The sequence below is a fragment of the Rutidosis leptorrhynchoides genome, chromosome 1 (genome assembly GCF_046630445.1).
Source record: "Rutidosis leptorrhynchoides isolate AG116_Rl617_1_P2 chromosome 1, CSIRO_AGI_Rlap_v1, whole genome shotgun sequence".
NCBI classification, from domain to species: domain Eukaryota; kingdom Viridiplantae; phylum Streptophyta; class Magnoliopsida; order Asterales; family Asteraceae; genus Rutidosis; species Rutidosis leptorrhynchoides.
The window spans coordinates 694,229,063-694,252,390 of NC_092333.1; the positions used below are offsets into that span (position 1 = coordinate 694,229,063).

Genomic DNA, 23,328 nt, shown 5'->3' on the forward strand with positions numbered 1-23,328 from the left:
ATCATGTATAAATTTTGGAAATCATTTTGAGTTAAATTGACTTTTGTTGACTTTTGCATATTAGTCTCGAGCATTAGGATTGTGGTACACTATGACCTGACCTAATTGTTAGACAAATATTGACCAACATATAAATATATATAATTAATTTAGGTTCGTGAATCCGAGGCCAACCTTGCACTTATTCATTGACATTATATGTATTTTTACTACGAAATACAGTATGGTGAGTTTCATTTACCTTTTTACCCTTTATATTTTTGGGCTGAGAATACATGCACAATTTTTATAACTGTTTTACGAAATAGACACAAGTAATCAAAACTACGTTATATGGGTGAATGATCGAAGCCGAATATGCCCCTTTTGCTTGGTAGCCTAAGAATTAGTAAACCGATCTACTAATTGACGCGAATTCTAAAGATAGATCTATTGGGCCTAACGAACCCCATCCAAAGTACCGGATGCTTTTGTACTTCGAATTCATTTTTATCATGTCTGAAGGATTTCCCGGAATGATAAAGGATATTCTTATATGCATCTTGTTAAGGTCGGTTACCAGGTGTTCACCATATGAATGATTTTTTGTCTCTATGCATGGGACGTATATTTATGAGAACTGAAAATGAAATTCTTGTGGTCTATTAAAATAATGGAAATGAATGATTATGATAAACTAATGAACTCACTAACCTTTTGGTTGACACTTTAAAGCATGTTTATTCTCAGGTGTTAAAGAAATCTTCCGCTGTGCATTTGCTCATTTTAGAGATATTACTTGGAGTCATTCATGGCATATTTTGAAAGACGTTGCATTCGAGTCGTTGAAATTCATCAAGATTATTATTAAGTCAATTATAGTTGGATGTATTATGAAATGGTATGCATGCCGTCAACTTTCGTTGTAAAGAAAGTTTGTCTTTTAGAAACGAATGAAATGTTTGTAAAATGTATCATATAGAGGTCAAATACCTCGCGATTTAATCAACTATTGTGAATCGTTTATAATGTATATGAACGGGTCCTTTCAGTTGGTATCAGAGCGGTGGTCTTAGCGAACCAGGTCTGCATTAGTGTGTCTAACTGATAGTCGTTAGGATTCATTAGTGAGTCTGGACTTCGACCGTGTCTGCATTGTCAAAAGTTTTGCTTATCATTTTTGTTGGAAATTGCCTGCTTATCATTCTTAGTCTAGACACGTCTTACTGCATTGATTGCATGAACAGTGTATAGACAAAATTCATATTTTAGCATATCTGTTACTGTAAACTTTGCCTGACATATCCCGTAAATTCCTCCGTAATCTACGAAATCTTTTGCGCTATATATAGATATTATATGTAATTAGAATACCACCCAATAGCTGAAAAATCATTTCATATCGAAAAATCCTTTATTCAATCGAACGAAGTGGAATTCGTCATTAGTTCAAGTCCCTCGAATTCCGATATGGAATCCCACTCAAGCTCCGAAAGCAGTGTGACTGGAATGGATCAACCAAGCAGCCATCATCTATTTTGGATGAATTGGGGATGGGTTCGTAGCCTCCTCAATCATTGGAGACAAGAAGAAGGCGATCCTTTCCATCCACCACATTGCCCTCTTGGCGAAGAACCAGAAGCACTTACCGGCAAACCTGTCCGAAACACCATTTTATCTCTCATTTCCAGAGTATCTCGTCACGATTATATACTACATCAAATTCTAGATTTTATTTATCCGCTCGTCCCAACCGACAATCACCCCGGTGTAATAGAAGAAGTCAAAGAGCTTCGCGCTCGGGTAGTGACTTTGGAGAATATGGTGCAAAGGTTACAAACACCAGCAGCAGCACCAGCAGCATAACCAGTACTACCATCATCAACACCAATAGTACCATTACCACCCCCAACCACAACCGCGTCGTAAATCTCAACTTTACAATCTGTCCCACGAGCACCAATGTCATACGTCCTGTAGATACCAAGTAATACCAACAACAACAAACGATGAAGTGTTGATTCATAACTTCATTGGAGAAACACTCCGCGTCGATTATGTAATCTTTAAAGTCTTAGAGATTATCTATTCTAACCCTAACTATAAATCAGATGAGTGAATTGAAATGATAGAAGGAAGAGTAAAAACCCTGACAAGAATGATGCGTGATTTATAAGCTAGACTTGTTTTACCAACAACATCAACAGTACCGTAGCATCACCATCACAGTCAGTGCCGTCAGTGTCATCAGAATCAGCAGCACCTATAACATCACAAACTCCGTCAGTTCAAGAATCACCGTGGACATCATTACGAATCAATAACGCGTATATTGTATCAACGAGTTATGAAGTATTAACTCATTCCCTCTGAAGAAATTATATGTATATATATATATATATATATATATATATATATATATATATATATATATATATATATATATATATATATATATATATATATATATATATATATAAATTTTGAGATCAAAATAAATCTTTCGTACTAAGCTATTATGTATGAATTAAATAATGGTAAATACTACTCGATTAAATTCATATTACTAATATGCTAAGATGTACATCCTTCCTTAACAACTTAACCATCGTTAATTACAATCTCTGTTTTAATTCAATAAATTCCATCTCATAATAAATCAAGTGTATTATTCAAATATATGTTTGATTTTACACTTTCATCATCGACGTACTCGAAACTTTTCAAATAACATCATTCGTACTATGCGAAATTCACAAGAATTCCACGAACCGAACATCATACATCAACAAATAACAAAGTATTGATTCATAATTTCAATGTCATTAAAGAAATACTCCGTAAAAGTTATGTAATTTTTAAAGCCTTTAGGAATTATTCAATTTTAGTTTCAACCGTAAATCAAATGAGTTTAATTTAACATTAACTCATTAAATCTATGTTACATCTGAAGAAAATATACATATATATATTTTCATAAAGACTGTAATAAAATTCTTTTGTACAAAATATTAATTGTGAATTTTTTTTAACGGGTAGGTAATACCCGAGAGATATATAAATTCACAATTAATATGTTACATTCTTCGAATCTGATTTAGCAAATCATCCATTATACTCCCTACTTTCACAACAATATACATTCTTTTATAGAAATCAAAACAACCATACTCATTCAAAATTTAATTACATATTCTGATTTTGAAATCTCAGAATTCAACTCGAGATATGACCAAAATCATCACTCTTAGATCCTTACATCTTTCACAAGCTATACTTTGACTTCAAAACTGTGTTAGAACATCATATGTATATTAACGATTACAATCTGTGTTCAAAACCCTTCAAAATTCCTGAAGACACTTCAAATAATGAACAATCGAGATGATGATCCAACCACATATTAACCACAGTCTTGCATCTGAAAAGCTCTCGAAACCAGAGTCATAATTTAACATGTATCCGTGTCAGACCCTTTGGCATTTATTAGAAAAAATAACTTTTCGATTCCTTTTCAAATTAGTCAGTTTTGTCACAGCTCCAGCAAGTCAACTTCGACTTTTCAGTTGAAACAGTCTTATTATAACCTTGATATAGACGTTGTGTAGTGACCCGAACTTTTCCATGTTTATATATATTAATTGAGATTGATATTTACATGATTAAATGTTTCTAACATGTTAAGCAATCAAACTTTTTAAGACTTGATTAATTGAAATATGTTTCATATAGACAATTGACCACCCAAGTTGATCGGTGATTCACGAACGCTAAAACTTGTAAAAACTATATGATGACATATATATGGATATATATATATAGTTAACATGATACTATGATAAGAAAACATATCATAAAGTATATTAACAATGAACTACATATGTAAAAACAAGACTACTAACTTAATGATTTTTAAACGAGACATATATGTAACGATTATCGTTGTGAAGACATTTAATGTATATATATCATATTAAGAGATATTCATACATGATAATATCATGATAATATAATAATTTAAAATCTCATTTGATATTATAAACATTGGGTTAACAACATTTAACAAGATCGTTAACCTAAAGGTTTCAAAACAACACTTACATGTAACGACTAACGATGACTTAATGACTCAGTTAAAATGTATATACATGTAGTGTTTTAATATGTATTTATACACTTTTGAAAGACTTCAATACACTTATCAAAATACTTCTACTTAACAAAAATGCTTACAATTACATCCTCGTTCAGTTTCATCAACAATTCTACTCGTATGCACCCGTATTCGTACTCGTACAATACACAGCTTTTAGATGTATGTACTATTGGTATATACACTCCAATGATCAGCTCTTAGCAGCCCATGTGAGTCACCTAACACATGTGGGAACCATCATTTGGCAACTAGCATGAAATATCTCATAAAATTACAAAAATATGAGTAATCATTCATGACTTATTTACATGAAAACAAAATTACATATCCTTTATATCTAATCCATACACCAACGACCAAAAACACCTACAAACACTTTCATTCTTCAATTTTCTTCATCTAATTGATCTCTCTCAAGTTCTATCTTCAAGTTCTAAGTGTTCTTCATAAATTCCAAAAGTTCTAGTTTCATAAAATCAAGAATACTTTCAAGTTTGCTAGCTCACTTCCAATCTTGTAAGGTGATCATCCAACCTCAAGAAATCTTTGTTTCTTACAGTAGGTTATCATTCTAATACAAGGTAATAATCATATTCAAACTTTGGTTCAATTTCTATAACTATAACAATCTTATTTCAAGTGATGATCTTACTTGAACTTGTTTTCGTGTCATGATTCTGCTTCAAGAACTTCGAGCCATCCAAGGATCCATTGAAGCTAGATCCATTTTTCTCTTTTCCAGTAGGTTTATCCAAGGAAATTAAGGTAGTAATGATGTTCATAACATCATTCGATTCATACATATAAAGCTATCTTATTCGAAGGTTTAAACTTGTAATCACTAGAACATAGTTTAGTTAATTCTAAACTTGTTCGCAAACAAAAGTTAATACTTCTAACTTGACTTTTAAAATCAACTAAACACATGTTCTATATCTATATGATATGCTAACTTAATGATTTAAAACCTGGAAACACGAAAAACACCGTAAAACCGGATTTACGCCGTCGTAGTAACACCGCGGGCTGTTTTGGGTTAGTTAATTAAAAACTATGATAAACTTTGATTTAAAAGTTGTTATTCTGAGAAAATGATTTTTATTATGAACATAAAACTATATCCAAAAATTATGGTTAAACTCAAAGTGGAAGTATGTTTTCTAAAATGGTCATCTAGACGTCGTTCTTTCGACTGAAATGACTACCTTTACAAAAACGACTTGTAACTTATTTTTCCGACTATAAACCTATACTTTTTCTGTTTAGATTCATAAAATAGAGTTCAATATGAAACCATAGCAATTTGATTCACTCAAAACGGATTTAAAATGAAGAAGTTATGGGTAAAACAAGATTGGATAATTTTTCTCATTTTAGCTACGTGAAAATTGGTAACAAATCTATTCCAACCATAACTTAATCAACTTGTATTGTATATTATGTAATCTTGAGATACCATAGACACGTATACAATGTTTCGACCTATCATGTCGACACATCTATATATATTTCGGAACAACCATACACACTCTATATGTGAATGTTGGAGTTAGCTATACAGGGTTGAGGTTGATTCCAAAATATATATAGTTTGAGTTGTGATCAATACTGAGATACGTATACACTGGGTCGTGGATTGATTCAAGATAATATTTATCGATTTATTTCTGTACATCTAACTGTGGACAACTAGTTATAGGTTACTAACGAGGACAGCTGACTTAATAAACTTAAAACATCAAAATATATTAAAAGTGTTGTAAATATATTTTGAACATACTTTAATATATATGTATATATTGTTATAGGTTCGTGAATCAACAGTGGCCAAGTCTTACTTCCCGACGAAGTAAAAATCTGTGAAAGTGAGTTATAGTCCCACTTTTAAAATCTAATATTTTTGGGATGAGAATACATGCAGGTTTTATAAATGATTTACAAAATAGACACAAGTACGTGAAACTACATTCTATGGTTGAATTATCGAAATCGAATATGCCCCTTTTTATTAAGTCTGGTAATCTAAGAATTAGAGAACAGACACCCTAATTGACGCGAATCCTAAAGATAGATCTATTGGGCCTAACAAACCCCATCCAAAGTACCGGATGCTTTAGTACTTCGAAATTTATATCATATCCGAAGGGTGTCCCGGAATGATGGGGATATTCTTATATATGCATCTTGTTATTGTCGGTTACCAGGTGTTCACCATATGAATGATTTTTATCTCTATGTATGGGATGTGTATTGAAATATGAAATCTTGTGGTCTATTGTTACGATTTGATATATATAGGTTAAACCTATAACTCACCAACATTTTTGTTGACGTTTAAAGCATGTTTATTCTCAGGTGAATATTAAGAGCTTCCGCTGTTGCATACTAAAATAAGGACAAGATTTGGAGTCCATGTTTGTATGATATTGTGTAAAAACTGCATTCAAGAAACTGAATTCGATGTAACATATTTGTATTGTAAACCATTATGTAATGGTCGTGTGTAAACAGGATATTTTAGATTATCATTATTTGATAATCTACGTAAAGCTTTTTAAACCTTTATTTATGAAATAAAGGTTATGGTTTGTTTTAAAAATGAATGCAGTCTTTGAAAAACGTCTCATATAGAGGTCAAAACCTCGCAACGAAATCAATTAATATGGAACGTTTTTAATCAATAAGAACGGGACATTTCACGTTGCCCTTTCGTCATCGTTACCGGAGAACCTTTTATGTCTCACCACATTAGCAATAAACTTGCCAACAACTTCACTGATCTTTGACTTTCCGAAAAATCATTATATTTATCGAAACCCCATCATTTACTCATCAGGATCTTGTAACAAGAATTGTCATGCTAATTACTGGGAATCAGCAATCAGTATTTTGAAATCTTGCAGCATGTCTCCGCCAACGGTTATAGGTGTATATATAACGTGTATCTCCTAGACTTATATATTTCGAATGTGAAGTTTCTGAAAAACACCCTAAACTGCGAACTAGTTCTCCGAAGTTTGGAAAATGCTGATGAAGCAGCAAAAACTGTAAACGACCTTAACAGTCAAAAGTTTGATAATAAAGGATAGTGTGTTGGAAAAGCTCAGAAAAAGAGAAGGTTTAGAACTGAAAAACGGATTAAGCAAACTATGAAGGAGGCTGTGGACAAATCACAAAGACTAAACTTGCCTTCAAAGAATCTAAATGATTCAGTATCTGCTGAAATTATTATCAAATACCTTACTCCTGACTCTAAACCCTTATGAATAATATTCTTCATCATCCTCTGATCTTAGATATTCTAAGATATCATCATATCTTTTATTATAAATATCTTCAATGTTTTTGAAGATATCTTCATAACTATTGTTATTCGAAATCATTTATCTCTTTGCGCTATCTGTGTTACATCATAAAAGAAACTATTTTAGTTTCTAAATTCTGAAAAATTCGAATTTAAAATATGTATACTATTGAAGTAGTGTTGGGAACTGAAGCATGAGTTAGTATAATATAATGACACTTGATCAATGTGATTATATTACAGTAAGTCATGCTGAGTTTTAAATGGAACGTGATGATTCACAGATCATAACATCATCATGTGCCATGTTACACGACTCTTGTATTCTATTTAACCTCTAAAATATTAAGAAAATATTTCTTGATGATTCGGTCTTTTTCAGGGTATTCTAGTAATTTAACAAATCAAGACCGTGCCATTACCATTTCCTTCTTAGAACATTAACCATATTCATTCCGAAATTTATATCTGTGAATTATGGACCATTACAAGTGATGCTTAATCGCAAGAAGAAGAAACGAAAGGACAAAGCTCCAAAATAGAAATTGGAGTATAAATCGCAGCAAATAGGAGGGAGTATTAACTGTGGATGACAATGATTATAGAAGACAGAAGCAGGGACTTTGAAGTATAAGGGAAGATATAAAACCCAACAACAATCCAGAAATTACAAACCATATATATCGATGCATATAGCAATATAAAGACATGGGAGAACTAAAAACACTATAAAACCAAGAGTATAGTAGAAGTAAATAGATTCTTCCGGCGGCAGATGAAAAAGAAGAATGACAGATATGAAAGTTAGAAGTATATCAAGAATCAGAACTGGATGGAGCATATTAGCGAATGCTATAAAGTATGAATTGAGGGAGAAAGAATAAAAGGTGTGAGTTGTGAAAATAAGGAAACGAAGGGGGTGGATATATAGTAAAATATCTGACAGAGAAATCAAAACAGATTATCGCATTTAATCAAAGCGGATCCTAACTTCCTTAATTACCGAAGAACCAAATCTTATTACGAAGATTTTCTCTAAATTCCTTGAATTCCGGAAATCAACCATGACTATGTCATTGGTTAAAAAGAACGTGCATTTACTCAATTCATTCTTTTGTGATAACTTCACTCGTACTATTCACAAAAATCAAATTGCTTTATCTATATTACTTGATGATAATAAAACTCTAATTTCCAGCTCGTATATGTCATGAAAACATACTTATTGTCAGCCATGACCATCCCATTCAAATTTCGGGACGAAATTTCTTTAACGGGTAGGTACAGTGACAACCCGAAAATTTTCAACCAAATTTAAACTTTATCTTTATATTATTCCGACACGATAAGCAAAGTTTGTTAAGTTAAATCTCAAGAATTTTAAATTGTGTTCATACATTCATTATAACCTCGACCAAATTTCGACGATTCACGAACCGTTATATATAAATAAATATGTATATATGTATATATATATATATATATATATATATATATATATATATATATATATATATATATATATATATAACTTGAGAATATTAATAAAGTATTAAACGTATAATACATTACATGAACGTATTTGTTTCAATATGTTTATCGATGGAATTAGAAGATAATATCAAATGATTGATTTATCAGATACATTGTGATATGATTACGGGTCTATGTTATGAGGTCCACTGTGATTTAAGAAATCTATTCTTTTTGACAACATTTGGAAAATGGCAAAGTGATTTATAAGTAAGAACGTAGAGTGTAAATAACTTAGATGTTGGATATCGACAAGTTAAGTAACTCGACATTTTTCATTAAGATAATTTCATACGTTTATTTAACCTTTGAACTTTATCGCATACTTCACCAACAGACTGTAATTAAAAAAAACTTGAAACCTATTATGAATATATATGATTTTACTTTTCTAAAACGTTTTATGATATAACGATTTCCATTATTTTAACCTTTAAACAAAATGATTCTTAAATATATTTAGTTTTGGAAAACAAAATTATCATATTTATTTGATTTAGTTTCAAACGTACAAAAATGTTTTCAGTTTAAAAAGAACTTTATTATTAAAATGTATATAACTTTTATAAATATCTAGAACCACTTTTGACAACTCATTACTTAACCAGTATGATAAAGATAACGATATTTATATTTTATTTTATTAAATATATATAATGATTTAAATTAATATTATATATATTTATACGCGTATTATACGTACATAGTTTTATACTTTTACTATACTTAAACTTTACCTTTACTTTATTTTTACTTTAACTTTAATAATTCACTTTAATAATTCATACTTTAATAATTCACTTTAATAATTCATACTTTAATAATTTACTTTAATAATTCATACTTTAATAATTCACTTTAATAATTCAAAAATCTATTATAAATAGAATTCAATAGGTTTCATTATTTCATAGAAAATTGAAAATATTTTTTTCTAAACTCTCTCAATCGATTTACATATATATATTTACTCCGTATTATTTCAAATATTATTAGTATACATAAAATATTACGATGGAGTGCTGTCCGAGTGATTTCGAAATTGTTTTTCAAGCGGGATAGAGCTAATGAAATTATGGGTTATAGCTATTGAGGTTATGAGTATGGTTCGAGAGTTTTGCTCGTGAGTCAAACTAGTGTTTATCATCTCCGTTGCGTTTACGTACCTTTCCTGCAATATTGAATCTCAATATTGATACGTGAGTACTCATAATTTAACTTTTACATACTAATAGTGTATCCCTGACTAGTGCTCGAGTATATAGGATTATGCATGTTTGTACTTTTGATATTGCCTTTAGTTAGGTTATGTTGAATCCTGAATTAGTTATATATGCGGTTGAGATAAGGTATAAGATATGCATGTCATTGGAAAGCTAGCGAAAATTTGAGAACTTTTCATTTAGATATCGAATGGTTTCGATGAACGGTTTAGAAATTATAGTCAATTGAATTTTTTGTATTATTATTAAAAATGATTATTATTATCGTCGTTATTATCGTCGTTATAATCTAATTATTATTATTATTATCATTGTCGTTATTAATAAAAGATATTATTGTTATTTTTATTATTATTACTATCGTTATTATCGTTAAAGTTATAATTAGTATTATTATTATTATTATCTAATTATTATTATTATTATTATCATTATTATTATTATCATTATTAATATATATCATTATTTAAAAATAGTTATTGTTATTGTTATTATTATTATTATATTATCATTAAAATAATTATTAGTATTATCGTTAATAATGTCATAGTAATTATCATTATTAGTATTATTGTAATTAAAACTAATATTAGTAACACCTAATTATTTTGATTACTATTATTATCATTATTATGAACACGATATAAAAGACGATTAAAAGCTATTAAACGAAACGATTAGGAAATAATGAGTAAGAGTATCATGATAAAATTAAAATATTATAAGATATTGATTTAGATAAAATTATCGTTCTTATTATTTTTATTATTACTATTATTATTATTAAAAGTATCGTTAGTATTAAAACTATCATTTTAACAAAAATTATCATTTTAATAGAAATGTCATTGTTACTATAAAATATCATTATTATTATCATTTTAAATAGAATTATTATTTTAAAAATAATATTAAAAAGTATCGTAAATATTAAAGTTATCATAATTAGAATTATCGTTTTATCATAATGTCATCTTAGTAATTATAAAAATTGATATTTTTATAATTATTATTATTACAAAATAATACAACTTTTACTTACTATTATTATAGATATTATTTTATCAAATAAATATGTGATACAAACATATTTTACTACGTGTAATAAATTACTTTAATAATACCTATCATATTATCTTTATGATAGTAAATGAACTCTATAAATTTTATTACTTAATATATATAAAAGTATATTTTATTATATAAATTTTAATATAAAATGTTATTTATTAATTAATGAATTATATTATTTACTCTAATAAATCTTTTAAAAATATTTAAAAATATAAAACGACGATATTTAAAATATATTATAATCATGTATAAATTTTGGAAATCATTTTGAGTTAAATTGACTTTTGTTGACTTTTGCATATTAGTCTCGAGCATTAGGATTGTGGTACACTATGACCTGACCTAATTGTTAGACAAATATTGACCAACATATAAATATATATAATTAATTTAGATTCGTGAATCCGAGGCCAACCTTGCACTTATTCATTGACGTTATATGTATTTTTACTACGAAATACAGTATGGTGAGTTTCATTTACCTTTTTACCCTTTATATTTTTGGGCTGAGAATACATGCACAATTTTTATAACTGTTTTACGAAATAGACACAAGTAATCAAAACTACGTTATATGGGTGAATGATCGAAGCCGAATATGCCCATTTTGCTTGGTAGCCTAAGAATTAGTAAACCGATCTACTAATTGACGCGAATTCTAAAGATAGATCTATTGGGCCTAACGAACCCCATCCAAAGTACCGGATGCTTTAGTACTTCGAATTCATTTTTATCATGTCTGAAGGATTTCCCGGAATGATAAAGGATATTCTTATATGCATCTTGTTAATGTCGGTTACCAGGTGTTCACCATATGAATGATTTTTTGTCTCTATGCATGGGACGTATATTTATGAGAACTGAAAATGAAATTCTTGTGGTCTATTAAAATAATAGAAATGAATGATTATGTAACTAATGAACTCACCAACCTTTTGGTTGACACTTTAAAGCATGTTTATTCTCAGGTGTTAAAGAAATCTTCCGCTGTGCATTTGCTCATTTTAGAGATATTACTTGGAGTCATTCATGGCATATTTTGAAAGACGTTGCATTCGAGTCGTTGAAATTCATCAAGATTATTATTAAGTCAATTATAGTTGGATGTGTTATGAAATGGTATGCATGCCGTCAACTTTTGTTGTAAAGAAAGTTTGTCTTTTAGAAACGAATGAAATGTTTGTAAAATGTATCATATAGAGGTCAAATACCTCGCGATATAATCAACTATTGTGAATCGTTTATAATGTATATGAACGGGTCCTTTCAATAAATATGAATGATTAAGCGCTGAATGATTCATAATCTGAATGATTCAAAAGTTCTGAATGAATTTAGTTCTGAATGACAATAAGCCGTTTGATAATCATTTTGAATAAACGATATGAACGAATTAAATCAACTTATTATCGTTTAACATCAACAAAAACTTCAGTATACTTATTTGATAAGTGTTAGGTATATGATTTAAAAAGAATATTTCATAAATTTAAGCTCTTAATGGTTAAGAGAGTGTTTCAACTCTTGCTGAACCATTCAGCACTATATATTATTCAGATGTTAAAAACAAATGCACTGAATGCTGAATGGTTCAGCATTCAGTGTTGAACCATTTTATTAAGAGGTAAAGAAACGCACCCTAAATCTTGTAAACTTTTAGGATATCGTCTTCTTTTAAGTCCCACACCAATGTCTCTTTCAAATGGGCAGAAGATTATTTTCATCATTTTAATTTTTTTTATACTCAATTAGAATGCTATTTATTATTTGTCTCGATAAATGTTATTTCAAAATTTTTAAATTCATGATAACTATTAATGACGAAAATACTTATCAACCAATTTCTAAAACTGATGAAGATTTGTGTGATCGAAATTTATTTCCCCTTTCAAAAAGTAGGGTATTCTTTATATGCAAAATTATAAGCTTTTAAATTAGTTAAACCATTTGTGTTACAATTATTTATTCCATTTAAATCCCACGTTTATGCTTATATTAACTTTTAACTTTTGTTACATTACATGAAATGAAATTATATAATAGCGGCAAGGATCATAAACAAACATAGATAAACATGTGCCCCTAGTGCGATACAAAATTTTACGATACAAATCTAGACAATTATGGAATATATTCCAAAGGACCATCTTGTTCAAACAAGTCCACGTGATCACTGTATCTGTTAGGAATAAAGCACGTGAACCCTAGCAAGAATTGATAATTCTCGGTTATCAAACCTACTTACATTAAACGAAAATAGTTGATGTATACGAAGAAACTAGCAAAAATGATAAAGACATGAGAATTTAACGAGGTTATATGTAATGACGACTCTAGGCTTTCTTATAATTTGGATATGCTATTTTGGGGTCAATCTATTAGGAATAGGGCTACATAGTTATGGTTCAAACGAATGATTGCTTTAATCGTCGGCCACCAAATAGAGTTCTTTTATTGATAATGTATGGGTTATAATAAGATGTTTAAATAGCCAAAACTCAACAAGGAAATAGCTTTGGGAACAAGAAAACGCGTTTTTGGAAACTTCCTCGCCAGACTATAGCCGCGTCGCGCCTCCAAGGCAAAAACCAAAACAATTTTTTTTTTCTCGTTTCGCAAATCCTTGTTTAACTCGCTTCGCACTCCAACAGTATCATGTTCACATATGCTGTAAGATTGTAAATATTATATCATCATTTAAAAATTTAATAAAGTTAATTAAAAAAAAGTAAATATAAATCTTATTGAAAGAAAGCAAAACCCTATAAATGGGTATGCTGGGGCGAATTTAGAGGGGGGCAGGGGGCGCCCGCTCCCAGTCGATTTCGAAATTTTAGTGTAAAAATTTGGATTTTTTTCATTTTGCCCCAAACCCAAAAGCCATTTGCCCCAAAACCTACATATTTTGCCTCAAAACCTTCAAATTTTGCCCACAATTCTCTAAATTTTGCCCCAAAACCTTCAAATTTTGCTCACAAACCTTCAAATTTTATCCAAAACCCTCAAAATTTTGCCTAAAAACCTCCAATTTTTGTCCCAAAAACTTCGTATTTTGCCCAAAAAAGTTGCTACGGTTTTAAAAAAAAAATTCGCCCCCGGTGAAGAAAAATCCTGCTTCCGCCACTGGTTATGCACCAAACACGGCTTTACATAATTTCCATTGCTTTTAGGACTACTAGTCCTCCAATTGCCTAATGACTCGAAACACACTTCTATATCATGTCTATCTTGAACCCTCCCATATATCTCATGATGCACACTACAACAAAGGAGCCCTTTCCAGACGACATTTTGTGACGACAAGTCGTCTGAAAAGCTTTTTGGTGACGACATATCGTCGCTTACATGTCATCCCTAAAGCCTCGTCGCGAAAAGGTTTTCCCGACGCCTATTTGCGTCTATCCCGACGACAATGGGACCCATTTTGACTGACACAGTCAAAGATCAAGTGACTCTTTTGCGAAGACAATTTGCGACGATACGTCTTTAAAAACTAAAAAAGTCAAATGTTGACTACTTTGACCTTTTTGGTCAAAGTTATTATTCGCGACGACTCTTTTGCGACGACATGTCATCTCCATACCAAAAAGTCAATTGTTGACCATTTTGACTTCTTTAGTCAATGTTATCTTAGCCGACGACAAATTGGTAATTTGGTCAGTAATCCCGACGACATGTCGTCGGGAAAGCCTATATAATATTTTTTACCGCATTTTGGAAACCGCTGCTTTCCAGCCAAATACGGCACACAAAATATACAATTCCTGCCCAGATTTTTAAAACAATCAACTTACAATCCTAAACATTCAAAATAACATTCAACATCATCCAAAAGATTACAAATTGTTCAAACATTCAAATACAATCCTAAACATTAACATGATCCAAACATTTCAAACATAATCCAAGCTTAAACCGACTAATATCAAACCAAACCTAACCTTCAAATTCATCACTTCCCTCATCGAGATCTTCATTGTGAGAACCACTTCGGAAAAGAGTCGCCGGGAAAAGCGTCATCGGGAAAAGTGTCTTTTCTTGTAGTGGCACTTGTAGAACGATTACTCAATTTGGAAGTATATAGTGGGGCTTCTCCGTTTTTAGTTACTAACTTGAGGTGAAATTGATAAGTCGTTATACGGAGTAATTATCTTAAGACTATTTGTTAAAGCACTTGTAAAATAAATATTACAACGGTGTTGTTATAGATTTATATCTTTAACGTTATTTGGTATTGTTCGATTCTAATGAGTTACTAGGCGTAGAGGTTTTGAGAAAATGGTAGGACGTTGATCGACCATGATGATAATGGACTTTTCCATAATGTAATAGAAGAGTCACACTCCAGTTCCACAGGCTTTCTCCCTTCACGACGGAGATATGAATTCCATTCACTAGGTAAGGGCTTGGCTTGACCTTTGTTATACATGTCTATTAATAGGTTTCCAAAATGTAGATGTGCCTGGAATACTATTTACGAGTTTTTGATAATTTCAAATGATAATATGATAGCAATTTAGATATACTAGCCTTTAAGAGCCCGTGCGTTGCACGGCGGGCCCTAATAAAACAAAATATAGAAATGCTAACGAACTTATAAAAAATTAATATAACAGTATCAATATAAAACATCAAACATGATATAAAAACAAACAATGGTTTTAATGCAACCAATTCATTCAAGTTCTTCCAATGATATTTTTATAGAATATTAAAGATCGAAACCACCTTTACTTCATGAAATTGTTCAATGCGATCTTTAACGATATTTAATTGTTGTTGCTAACATGAAATAGATAAAAAGCACGCTCCTTATATGGTGTACATGTCAAAAACTAAATTTAGAAATCACTGAGCAGTCTTATTTTGACCTCAGTACTAGTTACTTTGAAATTACAAAATTAAGAAGCAAAATGTAAAGGGTAACACAACACAGAGAGGGAACAATGATGATTAAAATAACATGTATAATGATAATGGAGCACCATCAATTTTAATACGGAATTTAGGAACCAACAATCGTTTAAACCCAATTAAGTTAATTTCACGCAACAGTTGCAGCCTATCTTCTTCGGGTTATACGGGTGTTCATAATGAAGGTGCATAATTAAAACTTTTTCTGTAGCTACCTTGTGTTGTTGTTTTACACAGTCTTTGGTAAGTCTAAGTTTGTTCATGCATATTTACTCTCTTACTATTTAGATATTTTCAGTATTTTACTATTATACTAAGTTATTTTTTTTTTTATTTAGCATGTTTTCAGGGTCAAGTAGTTGGATTTCTAATTTATGATCTTTTGCATCTATCGATAACCCTTTATCCACCAAACAACCCATTTAAACTTTAGTTATTTTTGTTCAAATATGAAGAAAAAGAAGCTACCTTTCACTAACAGTAATAAACCACATTTAACGTAACATGCTGGTATTATAGACAATAATAAGATATGAAGAGTAAAAGTTTGAGAACGTACCTTGTCACATAAGGTGACGTTTAAAAAACAAATACATTAAGATGACAAACTCGGCTTAATCTGTAATCATATTCAATTGGATCAGTTACAAAAGTTTAAATCGAGTATAAATTGAGGGTTTAATCAAAGCAGACCCAACCCATTTTGGTCAAACACATTTAGATGACAAACTCATCTAGACCCACAAGTTCACTACCCAACTTACCATCTCAAATGTAACCATAAGTAACTGAAATAACAGTTTTTCAAAATGGACACCAACCATAGCATTTGTACAGCTAAAGCAAAAAAAATAATTAATTAATTAAAGATGTTCTGTATAGCAATTATTAATAAATAACTGAAATATACTTACTTTGCAGCCATGGATTTTTAAGAACATATCAAGAGCCTCTGCACATCTGTTTGATATATCAGGTGACATTAGTAAATAACTATGGAGTACTAAAGGGAAATCGTGCCACTCAACCTAATATCAAAAGAGCAAATTTGCCTCATTAATTACCTGAAAGGCCCTTATTCGCCACTAAACATAGTCCGTCAGTCCTATGAGCCCGTACAGATCCTGATTGTTGACCACAATTTTCATGCTCCATTGAGCAATATATCACAATTACAAAAAAATGTGAAAAATAAAATGCTAATAAATCCAAATTTAAATGGATACATGTGAAAGCAAAGTAACAACGATATATGTGTGCACTAACCATAACTCACATCATCATTTCGGCGCCAATAACTCACATAACAAAGGTCACGTGGTCATACAAACCTGCAACATCAAAAAACAACTTAAATTTTTTGAAACAGACCTCTAGAGTTTATGTTATGGTAGGGGTAGTCAAATGGGCAGGTTTACACCATCTGCATTACACCATCTATGTAAAGGTGGCAATTTAGACCCATTTACTTCTGAAATGTATCTATTGGGTTATTGTGCTAAGATAAAATAAAAAGGAAGTTCACTGATAGTCACCCAAAGAGTACTCATCAGCATTTGATTCACGAACAACCATAACGAAGAACACACAAAAGTAAGCAAGAAAGCAAGCAATAAACGAAGATAACATCATATTAAAATCTAAAACTTCCAATGGTGGTCAATTGTTGTTGCTGCGACTCACGAGTTTCTCCTCATCGGTTAAAGCATGACGAAAATGACAGCGGTGGCCATATGGGCACGTGTCACCAGCAAGGACCATTCGACAGACTTCTGTTTTGTAACGTGGATGGCGAATAACTGGACGAAGTTCTTCAATGCCATGAGCAATTGGCAGTGATCTCCATATGGGCAGGCACCAGTTTGTTGCCATTTGTTGCAGCGCTCAGTTTTGGTCATACCCTGATTGTATACTTGTAGTTCCAGTGGTTGTTACTCTTTCTTTCCACGCACATAAACCTTTTGCTAAGGATTATCAACATCACAAACAAATGAATAACATAATGGTTTATGAATAAAGTTGCACTACAACAATAACTTTAATTAAGTACATCAGTAGTCATCACAGAACAATGATACACAAATTACAGGTTTTTCAATGTAAAATTACAGATCATAGTTCTTTATACAAAAAAAATTGTAAAATCTATATCCCAAATTAATGGAAGCTGTGGACATTCAAGATTACTGATTACTGATTAAGGAAAAGAATGAAGGAATTGGATTAAAGCAACTGACAAAAATTAATAAACACTAAAAAAGGTATTACAAACAATTGCATCAACCAATAACGTATTTGTAGATCGACAGAACTCGTAATAAACCCTAATTAATTAAATCTGAGATTGATAACTCACCGTAATTTTCAGGTAAGCACAAAAACAATGATAAGTATGATACAAACCCTAAATTGATGAAACCCTAACGATATATAATCGAATAAATCGTACCAGAATGTAATCGCATCTGACGGAATGCGGCGGTGGTGACGTGTGAACGGAATGCGGCGGTGGCGGCGGAGGTGGAGGGTGATCGGAATAGACGGAGGCGGTGTGTGTGTTTATTTTTTTTCTTTCATCGAGCAGTTGCAAAATAATGGAGAGGTTTGATTGACGAAGGGTTTTGTGATGCCACATGTCAGTTGAATATAGTGGGATAAGTGGGACGGTATATGGGTGGATGGAGGGTGACTTGATGGATGAGTGATAAGTGGCAAAAAGCCACACGGTTTGTAAGGGGTAGGGGTAGTGATGATACAATCAAAAAAGTAAATTATAATTTTTAGCTAACAACAAAGTTACCTGTGATTGTGATGATGCTTGATTAGTTCGATGATTAAGGGAAAAAATTTATTTCTATATATATAAATAAACTCTTATTTTTTATTTTATTTTTGCATGGCTAAGTATATTTATATCTATAGCTATTTTTATTAACTAAAACTTGATATTATTGTTGGAAAATTACGGTCTCACTAATTTCCACCACTCAGCCCAACAATAATAGTAAAAAAATAAGAACAATACACAATACAAGATTTAACATGGAAACTCCAAAACAGGAGAAAAACCACCGGCTCCCAAAGAGAGAAAATACACTATATCACAAATTGTTACAATGATATAGACGACTCTCTTAAGCCAACTACACTCTCCAAAATATTTAACTAATACAACTCTCAAACAAGGGTAAGAAAGAAAGAAATAATTAAATACTTAAAGTGTATTGATTGGTGCAAATTGGAATGAAGACTTAGCCCTCCTTTTATAACCAAGTTACCTACCTCCAACTTTCTCCTCCCACATATGTGGGATAACATCCTTCACAAAGTAACCATATCAATTTTTCTATCAAAAAATAAAACCAACAAATCTCCACCTTTTTTATAGAAAAAGATAACCATACTTCAACATTATAAGGATAACCGATATATATGCTTCCTCGACGACAACTTCAAGATCCTCATCTTCATGTCGATGACATTATCTCCCAAGAGACAAAACTTGCATCTTTACCGAACATTGTCTAAACCGACAATCATTGTCATCACAGACAATCATAACTCTTAACAAGAATTATCATACTCCACCATTAAGAGTATAGAACTTAAAATATCACATTCCAAGCATTTCTGTCAAAACCCGACCTTAACCATAAGGACGAATACAATAACATATGATTTCATCGCGAGGTATTGACCTCTATATGCGACATTTTTCAAAAACTGCATTCGTTTTTACAATACAAACCACAACTTTTATTACAAATACAAGGTTTAAACAACTTAATAATGATTATCATTTAGCGATAATCTTAGACTTACAAACTTTACATGTGATAATAACAATACGACCTCCAACATACTTTACATTACAAATCCTCCGATATGCAGTTTTATTTTTGACACAAATATGCATACTCAAGATCTTGCTTAAATTCAACATGTTGCAGCGGAAGCTTTTAGTTATCACCTGAGAATAAACATGCTTAAAACGTCAACATAAAGTTGGTGAGATATAGGTTTAATGCCGGCAGCGTTATGAATATAGACCACAAGATTTCATATATAAACGTTTTAATAAAAATATTCTAAGTTGTTGAGCACTTGATAACCATACTTAACATTTAATCAACATCGCATATTCCCTTTATTATGAAATCTTACTACACCGTACCAAGTGTAGTCACCGAAACGAAGTACTGTGCAACCGTTGAATACTGGTCGTCCAGTCCGGTTGGGGTTGTCAGGCCCGATAGATCTATCAACAGGATTCGCGTTTACAATACCTCATGTAAATAGTAGTTACCAAGTTACAGGGAAGTATGCCAGTGGTACAACTCAACGTAGAATATATATTTTTAATCACTTGTGTCCATAACGTAAATCATAAAATGCATGTATTCTCATCCCGAAATATTTATATATTAAAAGTGGGACTATATACTCACTTTTGTCTTGAAGGTATTTAACTCGACTTGGTCTCCGATAGATATCACGAACCTAACCATATATATAATATATCAACATATTTTCTTTTCAAGTAATCGTTACATATATATATATATATATATATATATATATATATATATATATATATATATATATATATACTTTTAATACTTTTAATACTTTTATTATTTTCTTAGTCCGTAGTTAGCAGTCCGATGTTAGTGGTCCACAATTAGTTTCTTAAATACAATAAATAAAGACCCCATCGTATTCGTGTTGATCAGAATTAATCTTGACCCATGGTACCATGTTGTCAAATGACGTGTTGCGTACATAAAGTACCGTGTTGTCAAATGACGTGTTGCGTACAATCATGAGGTCTTATGATTAATCTTCTCGTGTTGTTTACGGGTGGTCCTGAAATATATAAACTAAAATCATAAGTAAATATATATTAAATATTATGTTAATTAGCCAAGATATGATTAATCCGATTTTGTCATAATATGATATATTACAGGTCTTGAAGTGTTTTTAAAAATAAAATTAGAAGGATCTATTTAGTTTGCGAACAAGTTTGAAATCACTCAAACTATGTTCTTGTTGTTAAAATTTTATAACACAAAATAAGATAGCTATATAAATATGAATCGAATAAGGTTATGAATAAGGTTACTACCTCAAGTTACTTGGACAAAGCTACTGGAAAAGGTAAGAAAAATCTTGGAATCAAAAGAGTGGTGGAGTGGAATTGAAAGATTGGAAGTAATCTCCTTGAAATCGGATGACTATATTGATACGTTTTTGAGTAGGTAAATGAAGAGAGATTAGGGAGTGAATTAACTTGAAAGAAAATTGAAAATAAAATTGTATGTGTGTGTGTGCAAAATAGCATGATTATGGGATGGATATATAGGAGATTTAGTTTGTTTTCTTGCACAAAAGTCACCCATGAGGTTAAATGACTGGTTCCCACATGTAACATCATGTCTAGTGGCTGATCATTGAAGTTTATTGTTGGTATATACCAATAGTAAATACGTATAGAAGCTGGGTATGATACGGTTACATATACCCTGGATATACTTGTAGAAATTTTGAGGAATCGGAACGAGAATTCAAATATGGACGGGTTTATAACTGTAAAAGAGGCTCAAAACTGGGCTTTTATTTTTGGGTCAAACCGGGCCAAAATAAAATTTTAAGACATTTTTAATAAAGCAATGTTAGCCCAAAAAAAAATTTCCAAGCTGACCTGGCAGCTCGACCCCAGCCAGGGGCTCTGCCCCTTGGACCCCGCCAGGGGTTGCCACCCCTTGGACCCCGCTTATCGGGGGCGCTGCCCCCGAACCCCCGTCATAATCAAGATAAGTTCAAACAAGTGTGCACTCCACACTTCCCCAAACTTGTTCGATATTTATCAAGATTATTTTGGTTACAAATTAATCCCATTACACTTAAATCATATTGGTGACATAGATCACCAACACATTATATATTGTAAGTATATATGTCAAAGAATGTTACATATAGTTATCGTTTTGAAAACTTAAGTTAGTGGTCTCAAAGTATACTTATAACTCATTGTTGTTAGTTCACAATGAAAAGTTAAACCATCCTTAAATCATGTTAAATATGTATAGATATGTACTTTTCAAGTAATCGTATAATTATCGTGTGTTATATAGTTCGTGATATCATCGGTCAAATTGGACGGTCAAACGTTGTGTGAAACTCTTTTCAAAAACATAAGTCTCAACAGTTTGGATTGCTTATCATGTTGGTAAGGTTTATTTTATGTAAATATTAATCTCATAAGTATAAAATGATCGGAAAAATCCGGGTCGTTACAATTTCACCTCGGCATATGTTGTTGAACAACCAGCTGAAACTTTATGGTGCAACTTCCCTGTTTGGCTTTCCTGAAAATCCCATCAGCTACAACATCAGTTTCCACCACACAACCTACATCAATGCCAAACCAATGCCCATGTGTAATTGTGGAACCGCTAATGAACATCCATTTCCATGGTGGCGCGGACACACCATGAGGATGGTGTGACTTCAGAGGAATTCGTCACTCTCCGTAACAACGGAGACAATGTTAGCGTCTTTGGAGCCATTTGCCGGATTAGCTCCACCTGGACAATTAACCCTTACATGCCCAGTCTTCCCGCACCACCAGCATACCAGATTCTTCCCAGAGTTTCTCTTTCGCCTATCCGAACACAACACTATCGTATCTCCTGATGACGAGACCCCGTTACCTTCCAGTCTTTTCTCCTCGGATAGGAGCTTGCTAGTAACGTCTTCAAACTTCAGAGTTTTCTTCCCATACATCAAAATAGGTTTCATGTGTTCATAAGACGATGATAAAGATAATATCAAAATCAAAGCTTTATCTTCATCATCCGTTTTAACTCAAATAGCCTCCAGTTCTGAAACAATATCGTTAAGAATACTTAGATGATCTAAAATCTTTGAACCCCCATCCATACGCAGAGTATGAAATTGTTCTTTAAGACACAACCGATTTGAGATGCCCTTGCCCTGGTACAACTGCTCTAGTTTAACCCAAAGCTCCTTTGCCGTTGATAACCCGTGCACATTTGCAAGCACGTTCTTTGCAAGACACAAACGAATCGCACTTGCTGCCCTCAAATCCATATCATCCCATTCTTCTTCATCGAACTTAC

At 31.6% G+C, this 23,328-nt stretch overlaps 1 long non-coding RNA gene and 1 pseudogene across 1 annotated transcript; one reads left to right on the forward strand and one right to left on the reverse strand.

Moving 5' to 3' along the window:
- Positions 1-23,328, forward strand: part of LOC139852655 (alpha,alpha-trehalose-phosphate synthase [UDP-forming] 1-like) — a 205,554-nt pseudogene that overhangs the window by 119,337 nt on the left and 62,889 nt on the right.
- LOC139886101 (uncharacterized) lies at positions 16,093-18,719 on the reverse strand. The gene is made up of 4 exons (XR_011772256.1): positions 18,633-18,719; positions 17,867-18,147; positions 17,248-17,514; positions 16,093-17,143 (listed from the first exon to the last, which is right to left on the reverse strand). It is a non-coding gene; the product is annotated as an uncharacterized lncRNA (long non-coding RNA).